We start from the raw sequence: 21,605 nt of genomic DNA, 5'->3' as shown, positions 1-21,605 counted from the left end.
AAACTTGTTTCCCTTCTTTGTAAAATGAAGACAATAAAGCCCACTTTTCAGGGTTGTATCAATATTTAAATCAAATAATGCTTGTGAAGAACCTGGAAAACACCTGAATACTGTATGTCTTCCATGAATGGGAACACAATGAAGAAAATAAACGTATAATATGTTGCTAGAGAGCCTGGCCACCATCCCTTTCGACGCAGGACTGTGCCTGTGTCAGAATGACTATTATTTTACCTACTGCAGGACTTCTTGGGCAACAATGAAAGATTAAGTGCAACTGAAGTTAGAAAAAAAATCCGTGAAGGATGCCAATGGACTCAATTAGAGTAAGTTCTTAGACTCCAAGGAAGATATTTAGAGCAATAAGAAGTATCACTTCTTTGATGTCAATTACGATCAATGCATGAGCAAGCTAGATCTGGTTACCATGTGGGTAGTCACATATCAAATCATACCAAATTTCTTTAAAAATAGCAAAGTGAACTAAGAAATCCAGTTTATGAATCATCAGAAAGTTTGTTTCTGTAACATAAATTAATCTTCATGGGCCCTCTACTCTGAAAGAATTTGCCTATAGTAAGAACGTCCCAGACTCCATACTTGAAACTTCACACTGCTTTTTTTGTTCACATTTGAGGTGGAACTGGGAAAACATCTTGCCCAACTCAATACACTTATATTTGTTTACCTATAATAATTATTTATTTAGACAAACTTTAAAATATTCCACACATCTGTGCTGGGAAAGAATCAAGACAGAGGGACCGAAGAAAAGATAACTCACATTTTTTTCTAAATTTAAAATACTACCTACTGAAATAAAATAAGGTAAAGTTTATGGCAGCTTTTCATATACTCGCTCACGCAAAGCATGTAGAAAATGCTATTCATACATGTTCATATTTATCTTTACCTTCTTTAAGCATCATTGCTTTTTTGTATTTTTCAAGGAAGAGTTCAAATTCAATTCATTTACTTATGTTGTTTTGCTGAATCTCAGCTTAACATGCAGATTAATTCATCCAAAAAGCTAATAATTTTTTTATAGAAAATAGGACATTGAGGTATAAAATGTTAACTAACGGGCTTTTTCTCATTTGGGGTATATTATTTCCTTTAAAAATTGTCCTTGTTTAAAAAATTTTTTGAACCCAATCCTCAATTCAGAGTTCTACATTAAAGCAATAACTAACATATTTGGAAATGTCTATTGTTAAGCCAGGCATGGTGTCTCACGCCTATAATCCCAGCACTTTGGGATGGTGAGGCGGGCAGATCACTCGAGGTCAGGAGTTCGAGATCAACCTGGCCAATATGGTAAAACCCCTTCTCTACTAAAAATACAAAAATTAGCCGAGTATGGTGGTGCGTTCCTGTAGTTCCAGCTACTCAGGAGGCTGGGGTAGGAGAATCGCTTGAACTGGGGAGACAGAGTTTTCAGTGAGGCGAGGTCGCACCATTGCACCCCAGCCTGGGCATCACAGTGAAACTCCGTTTCAAAAAAAAAAAAAAAAGAAAGAAATGTCTATTGTAAATCAAAGAAAAATAGTAAAAGGCATTGACAATAGATCAATAAGGAAAAATACAAAGATTTAGAAATGAGAAAACACAAAAAGGTCTTTATAATTTATACATATATGTGGCTAGACTTGAGGTTTGATATACAAAATACTAGGAGCCGGAAGCTACACCACTGTCCACCTGGCTTCTAAGTGAGCAGCCCCTTTCTGTGCTTGCGTTATCTCAGCTTCGCTTTTTACTCCTACATTAAAGGCCAAAGAGAGATTGCTTCTGGGCCTTGCTGTTTTCCTACATTTTGCCTTTGTCATGATCTCTTCCTTTTTCTCTCTGCCTGTTGATTCAATTATAGGGCTATCCTCTACTCAGGCATAAGGCAATTCCTTTCTATCAGGTATAAGCAAATCAGGCAGTCACATTTATAGAGGGAACACAGGAGAAGCAGTGACTGACCAGCCCACTTCACAGAGGAGTTCTTGAAGAATGAGTAGAGTCTTCACCCAGGCCAGTGCTGTGCTCACTCTTTCATGGTCTTGGAAAACAAAATCCAACTTAGGTATCAAAGTTAAACTTCATCTTTGTAGGCCAATTGCTTCCCACCGAAGGTCCTCTTGAGTTCTCTTTTTTGGCCAATACTGTTTCCTACCACTCCTTTCTCTCTTCGCCTTAGCGGTGGGGCCTTTGGATAGGTGGATTCAATATTCCTCTAATCTGTATCAGTGTTTCCTGGCTCTTTAAGCCATTTCTCCTGTTCGTCGCTATTTCCAGTCCTGTAATAGCTTTTCTTGAACTCTACTATCACTTCTTATTCCTTCCGGAAATATGAATTCATTTGGTACCTACTTCTTTTCATCCTACATGACTATATCCCTTGGCCACAGACAGTAAGCACAATAAAATAAAAGATCCACCATTGCCTGGGAATGTCTTTTTCTGGAAAACATTTAATATTTTTAAGGTCACCCATTCACAATTAAAATATAAATCTCTAGGCTCTAGCATGAATTTATCCCTCACTCTTAGGGGAAGAGATATTTGAACCTGACCGTAAAAAATAATGTAAATAGACTTCACGAGAAATACAACTTTCTAACTCCTAAATCCAATTTTAACAAACTTTTCTCAGCCTCTTATATTCTTCTTCATTCCCAGGTCCCAGAAATAGGTAAGAGGATTTCCTATGAAAACCTTGTAACTGTCCTTCAACCTACCTGTACAGACCTCGTCCTTTCTACAATACATTTAAGATGGGATTTTCTAACTTATATAAATTTGTAAAAGGTCAAATTTGTTGAATAATTCAGCACATTAATTTTAATTAAGAAATGAGTCATTGATATAAGGCACATTCATTAATTGAAAGAAGAAATCTTGATTGTTTTTGTTTTTGCTTTTTGGTTTGTTTGTTTAGGAGACAAGATCTCCCTCTGTCACTGGAGTATAGGGGTACTCCATCGTCGCTCACTGCAGCCTCAAACACCCGGACTCAAGCAATGCTCCTGTCTCAGCCTCCAGAGTTGCCAGGTCTACAGGCACGCACCACCATGCCTAATTTTTTTAAATTATTTTTTGTAGGGACGGTGCCTTGCTATGTTGTCCAGGATGGTCTCCAACTGCTGACCTCAAGCAATCCTCCTACCTCAGTCTCCCAAAGCACTAGGATTACAGGCAAGAGCCACTGCACTCAGTCCTGGAAGCAGAAATCTTTTCAGTCAGAATCTTAGCAGGAAAACATGCCACTGGGAGATGTACTTGGTACAGTGAGGCAGATCATTTTACGTTAAATTCTTCTTATTTATCCATGTTATATCCGTGGCTATAAAATGCCACTATAAGTCTACTGTAATCACAGGACAAAAAGACTTATTGTATGGCAATTTGATTTTGTTTTAAAAGGAGATACACACAGATACACACACACTGCACACACGTGTATATACACAATGTATATAAAATGTATATAATGTATAGACACTATAAATGTTTTTAATGAAAATGGGATTTCCATATTATATAGATTATAAATCATAGACTTAATTCTACATATTCTTGACACAGTCATGATGCTAAAGGATAAAACAACATATCTGTGCCATTTCATTAAAATCAGAAAGAAGGTAAAAGATACATGTAAATGGTGCTATCATTCACAATGCAATTTTTTAAACAATAAAATTGAAGTATAAATATTGGAAAGATTGGAAAAATGATTTCTGATGTATCATATAACTTGAAAATCCCAAATACTACAAAACTATACAGAATATCTAACACTGTTAAATAAAATAGAAATAAATTGTATAGGTCCAACGGCAACCACCAAAACAGAAAATAAGCAATAAGAATGTGCAGAAACTATAATGAAAAAAACCATAAAACTACTGAGGGAGATAAAAGAAGACTCACATAAATGTAGAGATATCATCTTCTTCTTGAATAGGAAGATTCTACATTATAAAGATGTCGGTTTCCTCCCTAAATGAAATCTATAAATTCAATAAAATCCCAAGGGGGTGAAAAATATGAAATTGACAATATAATTCTAAAGTTTATCTGCAAGTGTAAACCTCTGAATACCTTGCTTCAGTGTATCAGTGGGGAGAAAAAAGATAGGCAATTCAGGAAGTAGCAGTGGGAAACTAATTGTCTTCTTGGAAAATAAAAAGCTGAAACTCTACCCCACAGCCTTCACTACAATACATTCAGGTAATTTAAAGATATCAGTGTAACATAATGTAATAATAAAGACATTAAAGCAAAATATTCATTAGTATTTTAATTGCTAGAATAACCAGATAGCATAAAGGAAAATGCTGATGATGAAAACATGCCCACCAACAGGAGGATGTTTAAAAATAATATACTGTATCCATAAAATGAACCATCACATTCATATTTCACATAGTTGTACATGGGTATTTACATTAATTTGAAAAATATCTCCAGGATAGTAGGTGTAAACGAGCAGAAAGAGCTATCTGGAGAAATATACACCAAAGGTTAATGCATGTTACATATGAATTGAAGAATTATATCCAATTTGAATTTTCATTTTCATACTTTTCTGTTACTGGAAACTTTTACATGAGTTTATATTAGGCTTACATACAAAATAAAAGGGCGTTTTCTGGAAAATACACTCACCAAAATACTTGACGGAACGCTAAAATAGAAATTAAGGTTTGAGGCTTTAGTCTGGGTTCTCTACTTAATGGGGATGCAAATCTGGCCAAATCACTTCCCTCTGTCTCAATACATGAAACTTCCATTCAATTCTCAAGTCTTCTTCTACTGCAAAATTCTGACTTCAGGGCATAGCATCCTGTGCACATACAGGGATTAAATTATACATTCTGCAACACACAAAATGACAAAATGAGGGAGAACCAAGAGTTAAGGTGTGTAAGTTGTTAAAACTCGGGAAACAAATGTTGGCAACCCCAGAATGCAACAGTGGCAAGAATGTTGTTGTGAATAAATTATTCTCTGTCTCTTCAGCTTAATCATATGTATTTATTAAATGAAACACTTTTCTTAACAATGTAATCTACTTCTATGCCACTTTTCAACATTAGTTAAGCCCTATAGCCATCACGATGCTCACATAATTGGTAATACTGGTATATAAAACTATATTAATTTCAAGCTCCAGTAGAAACACAGAAAGACATCAGTATTTATCAAATGAAATAAAGATGGTAGGAAAAAAATTATTGCCCTCAAAAGTATAAACAGGGTACCATAAATAATAGAACGTACTTGATCAGAAGAGTGAGCTAAATTAGGTGATTTGTTTTAAAAGCAGTTCCTAGATTTAGGGGACTTTGGTCATCATTTATTTTTGTTCTAATTCAACAAGTATAAACTCAACTTATATCAAGGTTATAGAAAAGAAAGAAACTGTTCTTTCACAAATCAACTGTGTGACCTAAGCTAATATCTTTTCTCAGTCTTAGCTTATTTAACCATCCCCTACTCCCCCATAAAAAGATTAGGTAGGAATAGACAACTTCAAAGACCAGCTGTCATTCAAAATCTTGATTCTATATTTTTCTTTTTCCACTTAATTCCCAACAAACTTTATATTTACTGAAGTGTCTTATGCCTAATCAACCTTAGCAATTTTAGAAAAAGATTATTGAACAATAAGAATTTTTACTTTTATAAATATTAACAAAATAATCCACACTATCAAGAATTATCAGGATTCTCAAAGATGAAGTTTGAGGAAGTCAATAAATGATGTCCTCATTCCCTACCCAAGCTTGACACCAACTGAGAGATAATCTTAGGAGTCAGGCAGATGGAGAGCAAATGTGTGTCTTATTATTCATAAAAGCAATATTGGTGTTTAAGGATTAGGTTTTCAGCTAAATCAACTTGCTAATTGTATCTGCCTAATTTACTTGAGTATGAGTCTGTTGAGCTAAGGATGCTCAACTCCTTTTCCAAAACCACCCATCACAGAAGTCATTACCCTCTTCTGAGAGTAAAGAGTAAGGCAGAGAGTGGAGAGACTCAAATTCTTACTCCAGTAGATTTCATTCCTCATGGTTACATGTAGCCCAAGGAAAGGAAGGAAAGGAAGATCCAAGGAAAGGAAGATCCTTTGCTCTGAAAGTCCCCAGACATACTCATTTACAACAAGAGTTGATGTTGACATTTCAAACAAGGTAAATTAGAAGTCCAAATATCAGTTAAACTTCTTCAGTTTCTTATTCTTCATGATGTCAACCAGAGGAGCACTCAATCCCTAGGTTAAACTGGATTTTTTTCAGACACTCCAACCTGAGTTGTCTTCCACAGGAACCATCTTCAATTTAAAATTATTTTGACATCAAAATGACATATGTTTCTCACCATTGAAGAGTTGATAGAGTGAATAGAACATGCAAGACTATTATGACAGTGACTCCATACTACAAAATTTAGAAATGTATGCAATCTCTAGCCATTAGGGTAGTTGTTCCAGGAAAAATGGCATTCCTAGAACCCAGTACTTAACCACTACCAAAGACTGTAACAACACCCAGTGACATCTGAGGAATAAGGAATCCATTCTCAGCTTCACCAGTATGACATCCATCTATGTCAGATGTCCAGAGGATGTACACTGGGAACTGAAAATCAAGAGCAATTTTGCACCAAGAGGGTACCGTGGGCCCTTAGCATTTGCAACACTGAAGGAGGAAATTCATCTATGTCCACTGTCTTCTCTCAGAATGGTATTCTTGTTTTCCTACAAATTTAGAAATACAGAATGACAGCAAATCCAGTCATCAAGTCTAATTTGTAGCATCTTTGTTTTCATGTCTGCATAATCAAAACTTCTTGATGCTCATTTTCATTTGAGCCCCATATTTCTAGCATCTTCAGGTTTAGTTGAGGGTATGCTCCACTCTAGGCCATGGGGGCTGTGATAACTAACTCTCACCAGAAAACTGGTAACCCCTAAGAAACCTGTCCTCTTTGGCCTATTCCAACACAGGTTTCGGCTGAACTACCTCGGCAGAAGATGCAGATAATCTTTCTAAATTCTGTTACCCTGGGGAATTAGGGAGGACAAAGACCTGAGTCGGGATCTTCAGATGACCCTTTAACAGCTTTTGATTGTTTTAGAAGTTAGGCAGCATTTCTTTTTTGCTACATGTTTTCCTGCACTGTGGACCATGACTCTAATATATCTTTTCTCTCTACTGTTTTGTACTTCTCTCGAGAGTCTCAGGTAAGTTTAAAATGACTGACTTCGCTTTGAGGTTCCACGTTTCCTTCTCTAACACAGGTAAGGCAGTGCTGCTTGCTGTGTTCAAGTGCCTTCTTTCCATTATATTTTCCTTTGTGTTTTGGCCCAGATATTTTATTTTCTAATATAATCCTCCTGTTTTCATCTTCCATATGAGATGAAATAAATACATATTCAGAATACCAAAAATAATGGATGAATAGATAAACCAATCTTAGACTCAAACTATCACTATGTTACCTGGATCCTCCCTACTAAGCCTTATCTTTCTTGCTCATGTCCCTTCCCTTAGATTCCCAATTCCATAAATCTCTTGGGCGTATTCCCTTAGGACACAGGCAATTCCTGTATGATGACTCACGGTAAACGTGTCATCTTGCACACTAATCATCTAATGATTCTATGATCATTTTACTATGATATCATTTTCACATCTTAAACATGTCCAGAGTTTTTGTACTTAATATAGCCAACTCAATCTCAAGGGACCTACTGTAATCTTTCAGGCTTCAGTTTTAAAAGGGCATCTCTCCACAGTTTCCTGGACCCATTTAGATCAATTGTACCAGTTGGTTTTCTGAGGTTTTACCTCCCCTAGACTTTACTATTTCTAGCTATTGCTTCTGATACAGTAAGAACAGAGCCTCATTTTCTAATATCTACAGTATGAACTTTTAAGACCTTGGTTGAACTTCCTTTGCCTTTCTTCACCATCTCAACTCCCTTTCCTATCTCTCCAGGTGGTTCTCTAAGTTGTCAAGTTCTTCATAATACTTCTTCCTTCGGCTTACTCAGCCTGTCTTCCTGCATTTGGTCTTATTCTTTTACTATTTCTCCTACTAGTAAGACTGAAGAGTATTTCCCAAACTCTTGGCTCCTCCTTGAATCCATAAACAACTCATTTCTACAAACAGACACAGAGGCTTTTAATTGCCAGTTCACTCACTTTGCCTTACTTTCAAAGAAAGGGAGATAAAGCCTCCCTTTGAGTGTTGCCTACCCACAAACAGTTTTAAAAGAGTTGCAGCTGACAATGGTGCTCTCTGGCACATGTAGTGCTCAGCTATCTTGAGATTTTTTTTTACCCAAAGCACTATTTGTTTTGAGGTCTGAAACACTTATTTTATAGTGTTTTAAAGCATGTCTGTTCCTTCAGTACATGTAGGTTCTGCCTCCCTATGTAGTTCAGTTCGCCAGCAGCCCACATGCTCTGGCTTCCAAATGGCTAGTGATTTTCAAAGACATATTCTGTATATCTTCCAGTACAAAAACAGTCATACATGTTTGGTCAAAGACTTCCTAAAGCATAGCATCAAGGTCCATGCTCGTTAAACCTAAGGTATGAAGATACCTGGCCAGGCCCCGTCAGTTAAAAAACAATCACAAAAATTTAAAAATCTGTGTAATGTAAACCAAAAACCAAAGTGGTACTTTTGCCAATACCTAAGACCTTAATTACCCATTCTGGCTATGCTAGTATATTCATCCCTAAATTCCACTCTGTGTCTTGCTTAAGTTTTCTGGCCCAATGCACAGGATAATGAATTTCAGCGATTCCAATAAACAGGTCTCCTGTTTCCTGCCCAGGTTCAGAACTAAATGAGTTAGACCGAAGAATCAGGCAGAGAGGGACAAAAAGATGTAACCTTTTGAAAAACAGATGTTGGACCCATTGTAAAGTTAACTGGATTAAGAGAATAAAGCTGCAAAATGTCAGGGAAGAACACATATCTCTTATTGTTAAGGGACATTCATTTTAAAAAAAAAAAAAAAAAAAAAAACTTCTTGACCCTTTTCTTTCCTCCTCCCACATTTTCCCCAGAAGAAAAGGTGTGAATTTTCTGATTGGTAAACTTAGGAGCAGGTACTCAGCATGGGTACCCTGGCTCTATCCTTCTTCTGCTATTTTATGGCAGCCAGCCTGCCCAAAGAGGCTTCTCCACTCTGTAATTTGAGGACAGGCCCTCTTTGGGGAGATATGATATTGTGCAGAGATGCCGTTGACTGTAACTGGGTCTCTCCAATTCACTGGGCTGAATCTCCCAACTTTACGGGCAGACTGCTAGCAAATCCACCTAGCTAAAAAATCTAAATTTCCTAAATTCATCTGTATCTGTGATAAGATAAAATTTTCTATATCTGTCCTGATTTATGTCTATCTCTCTCTCTGAACTGCTTCTACACCTGAGTAGAATGGGGAGGGAAAAATAAGACGGCATCATTTATCAAGCCCGTGGAGCCCTGATTCTGTTCTCCAATCATCTATAAATAATAAAGAAGCCAATACCCAATATTCAAAATCTAAACATCCTATGAAATGTTACCTGAAAAAAAAAATCATTCAGCAGCTGCCCTTTACTGTTATCTTAATATCTCAATAGAAGCTAGTCTTCCAAAGAGGCATAGCAGTTAGAGTTTTAATAATATTATTTGAAAGAAACCAAGAAGATCCTAACAAATGAATTTTAATACAGCCCCTAATCTATGAAGTGTGTTTGTGGTTATTAATAGAAATATAGCTACAAGGAGTCATTCTTTGATTTCTGAAGCACGAATGAGTATACCAGCTCAATGTCTCCCTAGAGAGGAAAAACACAGTAGGTGAGAGAAAATTCTGTGCCTGGCGATAAAGATGATCATTGGAAAAGGTCACAGAAAGGGAAAGGTGAGGTGCTAAAAACACACATCCTAACCTTTACAATGTGGTGTAGGAATGGCCCTAGCTTATCTGGTTCACTGCACAGGATTTTCTTGAATACATATTACAGTGTTCAAAGTCATTTTTCATTAATGTACCATTTTCCCACCTTTAGTGGCAAAAAGAATGATTCAAAACAGTAAATAATCATAACCCCAAAAGGTCCACATTCTTACTGACATTTTACAACTTTGTAGGAATGTCCTCTTATATGTTGAAATGCCTTTTAAATCATAGTCCTCTTTGAAAAAAAAAATATATACCTATATATATTTGAGATGTAGTTTGCTCTTGTCACCCAGGCTGGAGTGTAATGGAGCAATCTCAGCTCACTGCAACCTCTGCCTCCTGGGTTCAAGCGATTATCCTGTCTCAGCCTCCCAAGTGCCTTGGGTTACAGGTGTGCACCACCATGCCCAGCTAATTTTTGTACTTTAAGTAGAGACGGGGTTTTACCATGTTGGCCAAGCTGGTCTTGAACTCCTGACCTCAGATGATCCGCCCACCTTGGCATCCCAAAGTGCTGGGATTACAGGCATGAGCCATCATGCCCAGCCTGAAAAAATAAATTTAAATAATTATTTCTGTGTATTTCAGATCTCAAATTCATTCAACTTCTTGAGAAGGAAAGTACAATAACGGGATTGAAAGAGTGTCAAGTCTTTTGGAAACTTGCCTTCTGGAAGTCTAAGTTTTCTCTTCTATAAACAAAGTGTGGCTGGACAAAATAATTCCTGTCGTACTCCCAGCTAGGACCTGCTTCGGTGCTAACCAGAAATAATTGATTAGCATATAGATAATACCTAAGAAGATAGTCACAATCATGATGCTCCCTGAGCTCCTTCCATGTGGCAGAAGCCAGGGAAGTCATCTTACATATCTATTATCTTTAACTGCCACAATAACTCTCCAAAAGATACGTCATTATCTCCACTTTAGATGCTAGAAATGCACTTGGGCCCATCATCTAACCCTCCACATCCCAGTGTCTATTTCAACACTGCTACTTAAACTGTGTCAGGTGGACTAGCTGCTTATTAGAAATGTAGAATCTTGAGCTCCCTTCTCAGACCTCCTGAATCAGAATCTGCATTAGAACAAGATCCCCATGGAACTAATATGCACATTCACATTCGACAAGCACTGAGAAGACAATACTACCCACAGAAATGAAAAGAAATGGGCTTAGCTATTATCTTATTGATACTTATTGATAAAGCAACCGAGACAGAGAAATTCAGCTGCTTAAAAGTTATAAAACTGCAAAGAGGTAGAGCTGGGGCTGATACCAAGTCCTGTCTGAATTCAAAGCCTGTATTGTTTCACATACCATGCTATTTTCGAATTAAAATTACTTACTATTTTACTTCAACTGATAAATGATTGATAGATGACAGATAGATAGATGGATAGATAGATACAAATGATAGGTAGATATTGTTAAACATAGCTACATGATAGGTATGAGCTACCTGAAATAACACACAAATTATGACACTTGAAATAGTCTACACTGCTCTTCATTTGAAACTAATTATAATTGCATTTAATGTCATTCTTTCATTTATTATTAGTAGTAAAACATTAATAATGATTATTATAAACTATTGTGATGACCCAATGGGAAAAAAAAGTTATAACTAGGACAAAGCACTTAAATAGGCTAAAAAATATTAATAACCTACATTATATAATCAGATCATGTTATGGCAAAGTTCAGAATGCTGACATATAGTTGTAGAAACTGTAAGGTAACATTAATACATACACCAAAGTAAATAGTTAACTTCATGCATCAAAATAAAGCTGCCCTATCTATTAATATGGTCTCTTGCAGATTATAGAAAAACATATAAATTGATTTTATTTGGATTAAAATTTTGTAAATTATACTTAATAAAAGAGTCCAAAGACATAATGTGTTGGGAACAAGTAGTTTCCCTTATATAGAGATAAACTGAATTTCCCTAATAGTGGTAAACGTCTACTTGTTCTAATTACTTAGAATTATGTAATACATTGATACCAAAGAATACTATTAGGAGGAACATAATATTTTATTACAGTCTTACATCATCTCCTCCAGAAGGCTACAGGCATCAAAATGCTACAGGAAAATGGTGTCCTTGGTCATTTTATTAAATCACATTTTACAAAACTTAAATGAGTCCAAGTAGACAAACTTTATTTTATATTTTAAGTACCTGTTTCAATATTCAACCTGAATAGACATCTCCCTAATGTGTCATTTTTTTCAGGCCAAGGACAAGAATCAAATAATCCTTTTTATTATTATTCAAACACCACCTATAGAGATTCAGAGTTGTACTACTGAGAAATCCTTTCCTATTCCTAATAGATATGTCTGGAGAGTGTCAAGTACAATCTAAGGTGTAATAGAAAAATTTAAGCAAATTCTTCCTCAAAGAGAAAAGCTCCTCCATCACAATGTCTAAAAACATTATTTTAGAATGTAATCTCATGTGATACTGACCACCAGAGCGACTGGACAGGGCAAAAGGCAGGACTTCAGAGGAACATGGGGCTCCCATAATATATCTTCCAGCATGCATAGAGAGTTCTTGCTTGTTACAAAGACCTTTTATACAAGGTAGCCATTTGACCTTCAGAAGAAACCCTCCAGGCAGGTAGACCCGGATAATAATATTGTTGTAAAGTGAGATCCAGAGAAATTCCATATCATGTCCTAGACTCCCATGGTCAGTACATGCCTGAGCAAGGACCAGGCCAGGTTTTCTGTGCTTCTACTAATAAATAATGCCTCTATTTTAGAAATATGTTATTGACTTTATATGTCAAGCTGATATATGATATTGATTTGTGTTCAGTGTAACAAATGTCTCTCCATGCTAGTAACCTTGAAGTATAGAATTTCAACAGACTCCTTTTCACAAAGACAAGTTAGAGCTTTTTTCTATTCTAAGATTTTAGGTAAATAAGGAAAACAGTCATCATAATAATCTTTCTTAGGAAATCAGTTATTGCTTCTTAGAAAATCAGATACTGTTTTAGAGTAAAATACATTCTGTTTGTTATCAGTAGGGCCTTAAGCAGTTAATGAGGCCATTATCACTTCAAAAATATGCCATAAGTGAAATTAAAAGACTAAATATCTGCTTAAAATTGGATAATAGATTCATGAGAGTAAAATTGAGGTTTGAAGGTGAGGAAAACAAATATTTAAGTTCACATGCTACATAAGGCACTTTTTCTGAACTGATCAATATGTTGCTATTTTCGATGAAAACTCTATGTGTTATATTTATATATAAAGGATGTACAGTGGGTTTTCATAAGGTTCTCCAATTCATTCTCCCTAAACAACGTGGTTAAAGACATAGTTCTGTTAAGTGTTAGATACTTTAGAAGTCTTTCTCACACTAGGTTTGTTCTACCAGATAAGGCACTTGCTTGTTTCAAGGACTTTATTGTGAAGGCTGTGTACATTTTAAATTATACCCATAGCCTTTAGGTATTAAGTCTGTTTATTTCATTTTTCTCTAGCCATCTATCTTCTTCCACCCTCTCCACTCAAACACATTTTCCCCATGACTAAATGACTAGACATAATAGCCTAGGACATGTAACCTTCCATGCTTTCTCCATGCTCAATAAAGAAAGATAAAAGTTATACAAATCCATCATTCTTCCTGTGACTTCATTTACAATATTTTTGTAAAACAATGTTAATTATTTTACATTAAAATATGTCTAGCTTTTCTTTATCATCTTCCAAATTTCCTGTCTTGATTAATCAGGCCTTCTTAACTCCTAGGCTACGCATATATAGTAGCCTAAATCTTCTTCTAGGAGTGTTATTGATTTTATTTTATGTTGCATGTAGTATTTCCTTATGTCATCAATCTCTTTGACCAATGTAGTTTTACGACCTTTCTTATTCCTAAGCATGTATAGTCTTTTTTCTTTGCTTCAACAGGGTTTTTATTGATTTTCTTGAACACAAAGAAAAATAGTTTTACTTTTTCAATCCTTTCTATTTCACTTTTATTGCATGAATTGAGGTCAGTGTTTCTCTTTACTTCTTTTGTTGTTGTTGTTGCTTTTCTTCTAATTTTTTTTTAAAAAAGAAGAAAATTCCCTTCTTGGGTCATTGACTGAAATTGCTCCTCAGAGTAGAGCTTTTATTGAGCTTATTTGGTTATATAAAGTATTCTCCTTCACAAATGTATTCACAGTAGTTTGTAATTTATAATACCTGTTTCTAAAAATAGCTAGTAATTTAGCATTTCTGTTTTGATCCATAATTAACTTAGTGTGGTTTTTAATTTCCAATAGTTGAGGAGGTTAGGTCACCTCATTTATTACTAACTTTATTTTATTATGATAAAAAATGTAACTTGTAAATTGTAAAATTTCTATTTTTACTAGTGTTCCTATAGTCAAGCATATGGTTATTAATTTTTATAGATATATAAAATATGTTCCATTTTAATGTATAAATTTCTATACATAGATTTTATATGACGTTCATTGATATAATCTGAATCTTCTATGTCTTCAATTATTTCTTCTATTAGATCCGATTTCAAAATAAACATATGAATGCCTCCCACTATAACTATATTTTGTATCAAGTTGTCCTTGGAGGTTTAATAGTTCTTTCAGTGTGTTTTTGGCAGCTATGCTGTTTAGTGTATTCACACTTGTGCTACTATATTTTCCTTGAAAAGTAGGTATTTTGTTATTACACAATGTCTCTCTACATGTTGGTAAGTGCTTTTGACCATTTTGTCTGATAACATCACTACTCTTGGGCTTCCCATAAATAGAATACAGGAGGGGTAGATTTTTGACAGTCTAGCTCTCCATACATTACTGAATTCAGCCTGTTTACATTTAGTATAACAATTGGTAGAACTCTTTTTATTCAGTTGGTTTATGTATCCTTTTGAAACTTACATTCTTTTTATTCCTGTTCCAGTGTTTTGCTGATCTGGTCAAACTGCTAATCATTCACTCTTTCTTGCTCATTTGCTTGCTTTTTGTTGATATGGAAATTCCACTCTACTTTTTCATTCTGTTTTATTCTCCCTTTACTACCACTTGTAATTAAATATTTCTCAATTATTAAAATGTGTGATTCTTCTTATCTCTTAGAACAATATATTCCCTGCCTCCTTCCTAAATCCCATCATCATAAGATAAAACCTTTATAATACTCTTACGTCCCATGCAGTCTTGCCTAGATTAGACATTTAGAGCATCTGCTATCTGCTCCCCATTAACAACTTGTTATATAACTGAGCCAAAGAAGGTCCCTCTGTATTGGTCTTATGTTGTTATCTGCATAGCAGATTGGCATTATGGACTCAGAAGACTGCCAATGCCAAATTCAGATTTCTTACACATGAAATTGCATTAAATGTAGCCCATATATGCATATTTTTAGCCATTTAGAGACTGCCTGTTATGCACACCCTATGAAACTTCACCCAACATCTGCTAGCCATAGATAAGACAAACGCCGGTGCTATAAAAGACCCCAAACCATTGCTTCCCTTGGAGTTCTCTGACCCAGAGACTCTCTGCTGTGCTTCTGTGTGATACCCCCTAGACATTGAATCCTCCTCTCCCCCAGGAATCCTCTTGCCCTCATCCCCTTCTGGGTGGTGTACTGTACCATGGTCTCTAGAAGGTCTCATGCTGTGAGGGGTTTTCCCTTGCATACAAACCTGTCAGACTGTCACCAACTAAATCTTGCTGGGTACCACCGCCACTTTGTGGATTGTCCTTGAACTCACTATACAACTCGCATATTTTGCTTAAAAAATGTAGTACATTTAGCTCTAGATTATTAACAGTTTTCTTTGACATCCTATAATTTTCATTAACCATTACTTGGCATTAAAATAATAGTTACTCCTTTCCCCCTATTATTATCCATTTAGGTATAGATGGAGATAGATGACAGGCAGACACAGAGATATAAAGATATTTCAAGTCTCATTATTCACCACTGTTTACTCTCTCCTCCTCCTTCTTCCCCTTTCTTGAAGCCTCTGATCCATTATTATTTTGTTAGAGTTCATTCTCAAGCAATTATTCCTCATGAGATAGACAGATGATAACGTATTCCTCAGCCTATGAATCACGGAATTCAATCAATTCCTCTCTGAATCACTGAGTATCTGCAATACCTTTATTCTATAAACTACCAGCCAAACAGGTAAATTTTATCTTAGCTGGATATTGGATTCTTGTAGTAGCGCACTTTTCTCTCCATAATCTATGGCTGTCTTTCAACCTTTTTCAAACATGCCTCAACCGCCCATGCGCAGGTGATCCACTGCTCTGAATGCTGTTGAAAAGCACAAAGGCATCTCATGGCAGACACAGCTGCTGGAAGATTGCATGGTGTGTGTACTGCTGTGCAACAGATCAGCTTTCTTGACTTAGTTTTCACACCAGGCCAGACAGGATTTTTGTCTTTTATATTTCTAAGAATATATTTCTTCACTTCATATGTAAACTTTTCCATAGTACTTTGTGAATATTTTAAACTGAGAAAAAAAAAATCAAAATCCTAAACCACAATGTCCTAACAAAAACAAACATGTTCAATGTATTGCCAACATATGAAAAGCCATAAAACGCCTTTATGTATTCTGAAATAGAAATGACACTTCTATACCTTACAGATGTTAAGATGTAGACTTACATATGTGGCTGCTCATTGCAGACGAAATGTTAAATAGTGGAAGATTGATAAATGATAGCACATTGATGTGGTGTGATGATTAATACTGAGTGTCAACTTGATTGGATTGAAGGATGCAAAGTACTCTTCCTGGGTGTGTCTGTGAGGGTGTTGCCAAAGGAGATTAACACTTGAGTCAGTTGACTGGGAGAGGCAGACCTACCCTCAATCTGGGTAAGCACCATCTAATCAATTGCCAAGGTGGCTAGAATAAAGCAGGCAAGAGAACATAAAAGGGCAGACTTGCTGAGTCTTCCAGTCTTCATCTTTCTCCTGGGCTGGATGCTTCCTACTCTTGAACATCAGACTCCAAGTTCTTCAGCTTTTGGACTCAGACTTACGCTGGTGATTTGCCAGGGGGCTCTCAGGCCTTTGGCCACAGACTGAAGGCTGCATGTTGGCTTCCCTACTTTTGAGGTTTTGGGACTCAGACTGGCTTCCCTGCTCTTCAGTTTGCAGCTGGCATATCACTTAATGCTGTGATCATGTCAGTCAATTCTCCTAATAAACTCCCCTTCATATATATATATTAGTTCTCTCCCTTTAAAGAACCCTAATACATATTATTAGATACCATTCTCCAATTAAAATGAATGTTACACAGAACATTTAATTGATGGGAAAATACTAAATATTGAAATGGTCACAGGTTAATTATATTTTATTCTCTTTTTGGTTGACTCCATCTTAGGTAGGCACTCCCCTACCAATGGTAAGATGACTCTCAGGACCTCCAGACTTTCACTCTACTCTATCAGACACAACCAGGGAAAGAGAGCTTTGCTATTCCAACAGTTCTTGAAAAGAAATCCTGGAGTTTCTCTTATTAGCTCTAATGTGTTTACCCGTCACCGAATCAAAGGAGGATGAGCTTGTCCAGACTTCCCCACCTGCCCACATCATCTAGTGTCGAGGCCAACCTCACTTGAACCACATGGACAGAGCAGGGGATGAGAACTGTGTGTGCTGTTATCAGATGAAAGGGACAGGGGTATGAGGCAGGCAAAAACAACAGATGCCTATTTTTAATAGTCGGTGTCTTCTCTTTTTTAAAGAAAGCAGAAAAAAATACATTTAGCCTAGAAAAACTTCTTATTAGACAAACTATGCTTTATGATTTTTTGTTTTCATTCTAACCCCCTCTTACTAATACAGTAAACTAATGAGACATAATGAAATTAAGCAGAGAGATCTGGACTATCTCCCCACATGTTCTAACAGAGGACCCCTTTACAGTTGTTGTAACATTGGACATAGATAATTCTGGCTGTGGACATCTCTGCTGCATTAATCCTTTAGTCACAGGCCTGATATTGGCCTGGAGATTCTCCAGAAATGTCCAACTATAACATTTTATCATCACAAAATTCCAAGTATTGTCGGTCCTCTGGCAACTCAGCAGACCATCTTTAGGATCTAATATAGTAAAAGCCTCAAAGTGAATGAAGGTATTACAGAGCAATAGCCATGCCCAATGGCCACATATATGTGAGGCCATTTCAACCTCCAGACCAAGTTCATCGGCATCAGCTACAGATAATTCTAAACATTAAGTGATAAATAACAGGCTCACTAGCAAAATATTTTGGAAGATAAAAGTCTACAGGGCCTGGCAGTTAGCATATTCAGAGACACCATAGCCATAAAGAAGGATATTTTTGGAGGGCAGAGAGACCATAACTAAAGCCATCTTACAGCATGAGAGATGACAATGTGAACAAATGAATCTGACAGTTTACCAAAGAGAGATGCACAACAGATAGGTTGCCATATGATGGTGATAACTAGAAATTGTAGCCCAATCTTCATGGGTATCCAAAGAAGAAACAATTAGAAGTTGTTTGTCATTTTATCACAACTCGCAGCCACTGAGAGACATGACATTTACATTAATGTTTGCAAACATAAATTCAATACGACAATAAAAGCACAGAGACTCATATTCAGCTCATAATCAGATTATTCTACTTATGTTAAAGACTATCTTTAGCATAGTTCTTCATATTTACAACTTAGAAATCTCTGAAACACTATTATCATACTTAGTTTATTTGTCTGTGTGATTAATAAGGGAAATAAGTTACATGGTGATTTTAGACATGAAAGAAGAGACCTGGTGATGGTTAAAGCATGATTTGGGCTAGAAGGTAGAAATAAAAACATAGGAAAGATGAAAGGGAAGAAATCAAGCAGTTATTAAGCACCTGTTGACCCAGGCACAAACCCAGTCCTTCTATATCTGTTTTCTCAGTTAGACCTTTCAATAATCCCTTTCCAAGACGTTAGCTTTATCTCACTGATGAGAAAATTGAGGCCAAAAGAAATAACTCACCCAGGGGCTGGTGGTAGATTTGATGGCCATGAATGAATCAGTACAAATTGAACAAAGAAATAAATTCTATGCACATAAAGCCCTAAATATTAAATACATACATATATATTGATGTTAAAGCACATGTTTAAACACATACCACTGAGCACAGGTCAGACTGGAAAAGAAAATGTGCAGAGATCCACTTAGTCTTCTCTGTTACAGAAAAACTCCAAAGAACAAAACCTATAAAAATGAATCAGTAGCATTTCACACATTCTTATAAAGATCAGCACATCATTATCTCCATTGTGCAATTTCTGTGTGTGTGGTGTGTGTATGTGTGTGTGTGACATTCATGGATCCTAAATTTTCTCCAGTTAAATTATGGCATGTCTCACCACAGGTCTGAATCATTTGTGGAGAAGTAAAATGATACTTGAGTAAGAGCTGTGGAACCAATTGAAATCCTACCCCGTGATACTAAGTAAATAGAGAGCCTCTTACTGGTGTCAGACCAAAGCAAATTCTAATGCAATGTGCAGAGAGTTGAAAAGAGCATACTCTAGTTTTAGCAGTCGATATCAACAGTGGCTATGGTGAGCCTTCAAATCAAGATATATTATAATGGTTTGCACTCATATAGGAGCTGGGGGTCCACTGCACATGGAATTAAATTAACAAATAAATGGGTCTTGCATGTGTTTTCAAAAGAATTAAGAATTCTTCATTTAAAAGTGTAGTTGACATAGTAAAGGTAATTAACCTTTTCTAAATTAAATTTTTTGAAATGTTTAACAGCTGTTCTTTCAAAATGATACAGTTCATATTTGATTTCCTCTTGCATTAAGCGATCAGGATTTGGGGGCAAGTCTTTTCTGAAGCAAGTTAATACTCTCCTCTTTCTAATATTCATCAATTTAAAAAGAGTAACAAAAACTCTACTAGGAAAAGAATGCCAAATTTCCTCTTATTTTCTATAATTATAATAATAGTAATAACAGTGCATTTTTATTTGTTTGTTTTGCTATATACCAGATGCTTTAACTATAGGCCTTGAAAGGATCCAAAGATTATTTCATTTAATACAAAAACTCTGTAAGTTAGGTTATGGGTATTATTCCCATTTTAAAAATTAGGAAGCTGAGGCTGAGAAAGCTTCAATCATTTGCCCAATGCCACACAGCAAACCTCAGTAGAACTGGGCTTAGACTCCAGGCAACAACAACTTCCAAACTTAAACAATGAAGCACAAAAATACTGTGAGTTGATAAATAGATATATATATATGTTATTAAAATGCATAATCAAGATCTTGCCACTGGTCTAAAGGCCCATTAGCTTACTCTCAAAAACCTCTGGGTAACTAACACTGGTTCTAATTCTGCAGTCCTTATTCAAGCAAAACACTTGAACCAGGCTGTGTTCACGAGTGGGCTGAGAGAGATGAATAGTGATCATGCCTGAGAGGACTGTGCCCAAGCAGAGCCTGAAATCACATTGAATATTATCTAATACCAATATTGATGATGGGGAACTGGCTCAGCTAGACTGGTCCCAGGACACAGCCAGACTAGCCTATATACAGAAATGTCATACAAATATAAGCCTGGACATAAGGGGGCGCAATTGTACATAAGGAAAATCTAATGTGACCTTCAGTCACTTAGAAATTAATGACCAAACATATACACCATGGAATACTATGCAGCCATAAAAAAAGGATGAGTTCATGTCCTTTGTAGGGACACGGGTGCAGCTGGAAACCATCATTCTCAGCAAACTTTCACAAGAACAGAAAACCAAACACCACATGTTCTCACTCATAGGTGGGAACTGAACAATGAGATCACTTGGACTCAGGAAGGGGAACATCACACACTGGGGCCTATTATGGGGAGTGGGGAGGGGGGAGGGGGGAGGGATGGCAATGGGAGTTATAACTGATGTAAATGACAAGTTGATGGGTGCTGACAAGTTGATGGGTGCAGCACACCAACATGGCACATGTATACATATGTAACAAACCTGCACATTGTGCATATGTACCCTAGAACTTAAAGTATAATAAAAATAAATAAATAAATAAAATAAATGCAACATCCATCACCAAAAAAAAAAAAAAAAGAAAGAAAGAAATTAATGGCCAAGAGCTTGAACTCCCATGTCTCTGCTGCAGAATTAGAGAATCTCTGCTGTATAAGCTGGTTGCACGGACTACTTTCTAAATCATTTAAATATGTAAACTGCTTTTGATTCACCCCACTAATGTCTGTGTCTAATGTCTCCATTAATCTGAACCTCTAGAACAGGGTTTGACAAACTACAGTCCATGGGCCAAATCTAGCCTTCCTGTTTATGTACAACCCACAAGCTAAGAGTGATTTTTACGTTTTTTCAGTGGCTGGAGCAAAAATAGAAGAAGGAGGAGAATATTTTGTGACATATGAAATTCAAATGTCAGTGTGTAAATAAAGTTTTATTGGAAATCAGCCATATCCATTTGTTATATATGGTCTATGGCTGTTTTCTCACTACAAGTGCAGAGCTGAGTAGTTACAATAAAGACTAGATGACTTGCAAAGCCTGGAATGTT

General features: G+C 36.2%; 1 protein-coding gene across 3 annotated transcripts in view; it reads right to left on the bottom strand.

The window, feature by feature from the left end:
* GPC5 (glypican 5) overlaps positions 1-21,605 on the bottom strand; it is a 1,453,194-nt gene that overhangs the window by 1,224,300 nt on the left and 207,289 nt on the right. Inside the window, exon 3 of one of the 3 annotated variants that reach the window (XR_012426454.1) lies at positions 4,394-4,871. The exons of the other annotated variants lie outside the window; for them this stretch is intronic. The gene's annotated coding sequence lies outside the window, so the exon portion shown is untranslated. Of the gene's footprint in view, positions 1-4,393; positions 4,872-21,605 lie in introns of those variants that run through there. 3 annotated transcript variants of the gene reach the window in all.

The sequence above is a fragment of the Macaca fascicularis genome, chromosome 17, assembly GCF_037993035.2.
Source record: "Macaca fascicularis isolate 582-1 chromosome 17, T2T-MFA8v1.1".
NCBI lineage: Eukaryota > Metazoa > Chordata > Mammalia > Primates > Cercopithecidae > Macaca > Macaca fascicularis.
Note: the sequence above shows the minus strand (reverse complement) of the source record. Positions and strands in the feature narration are given on the sequence as shown.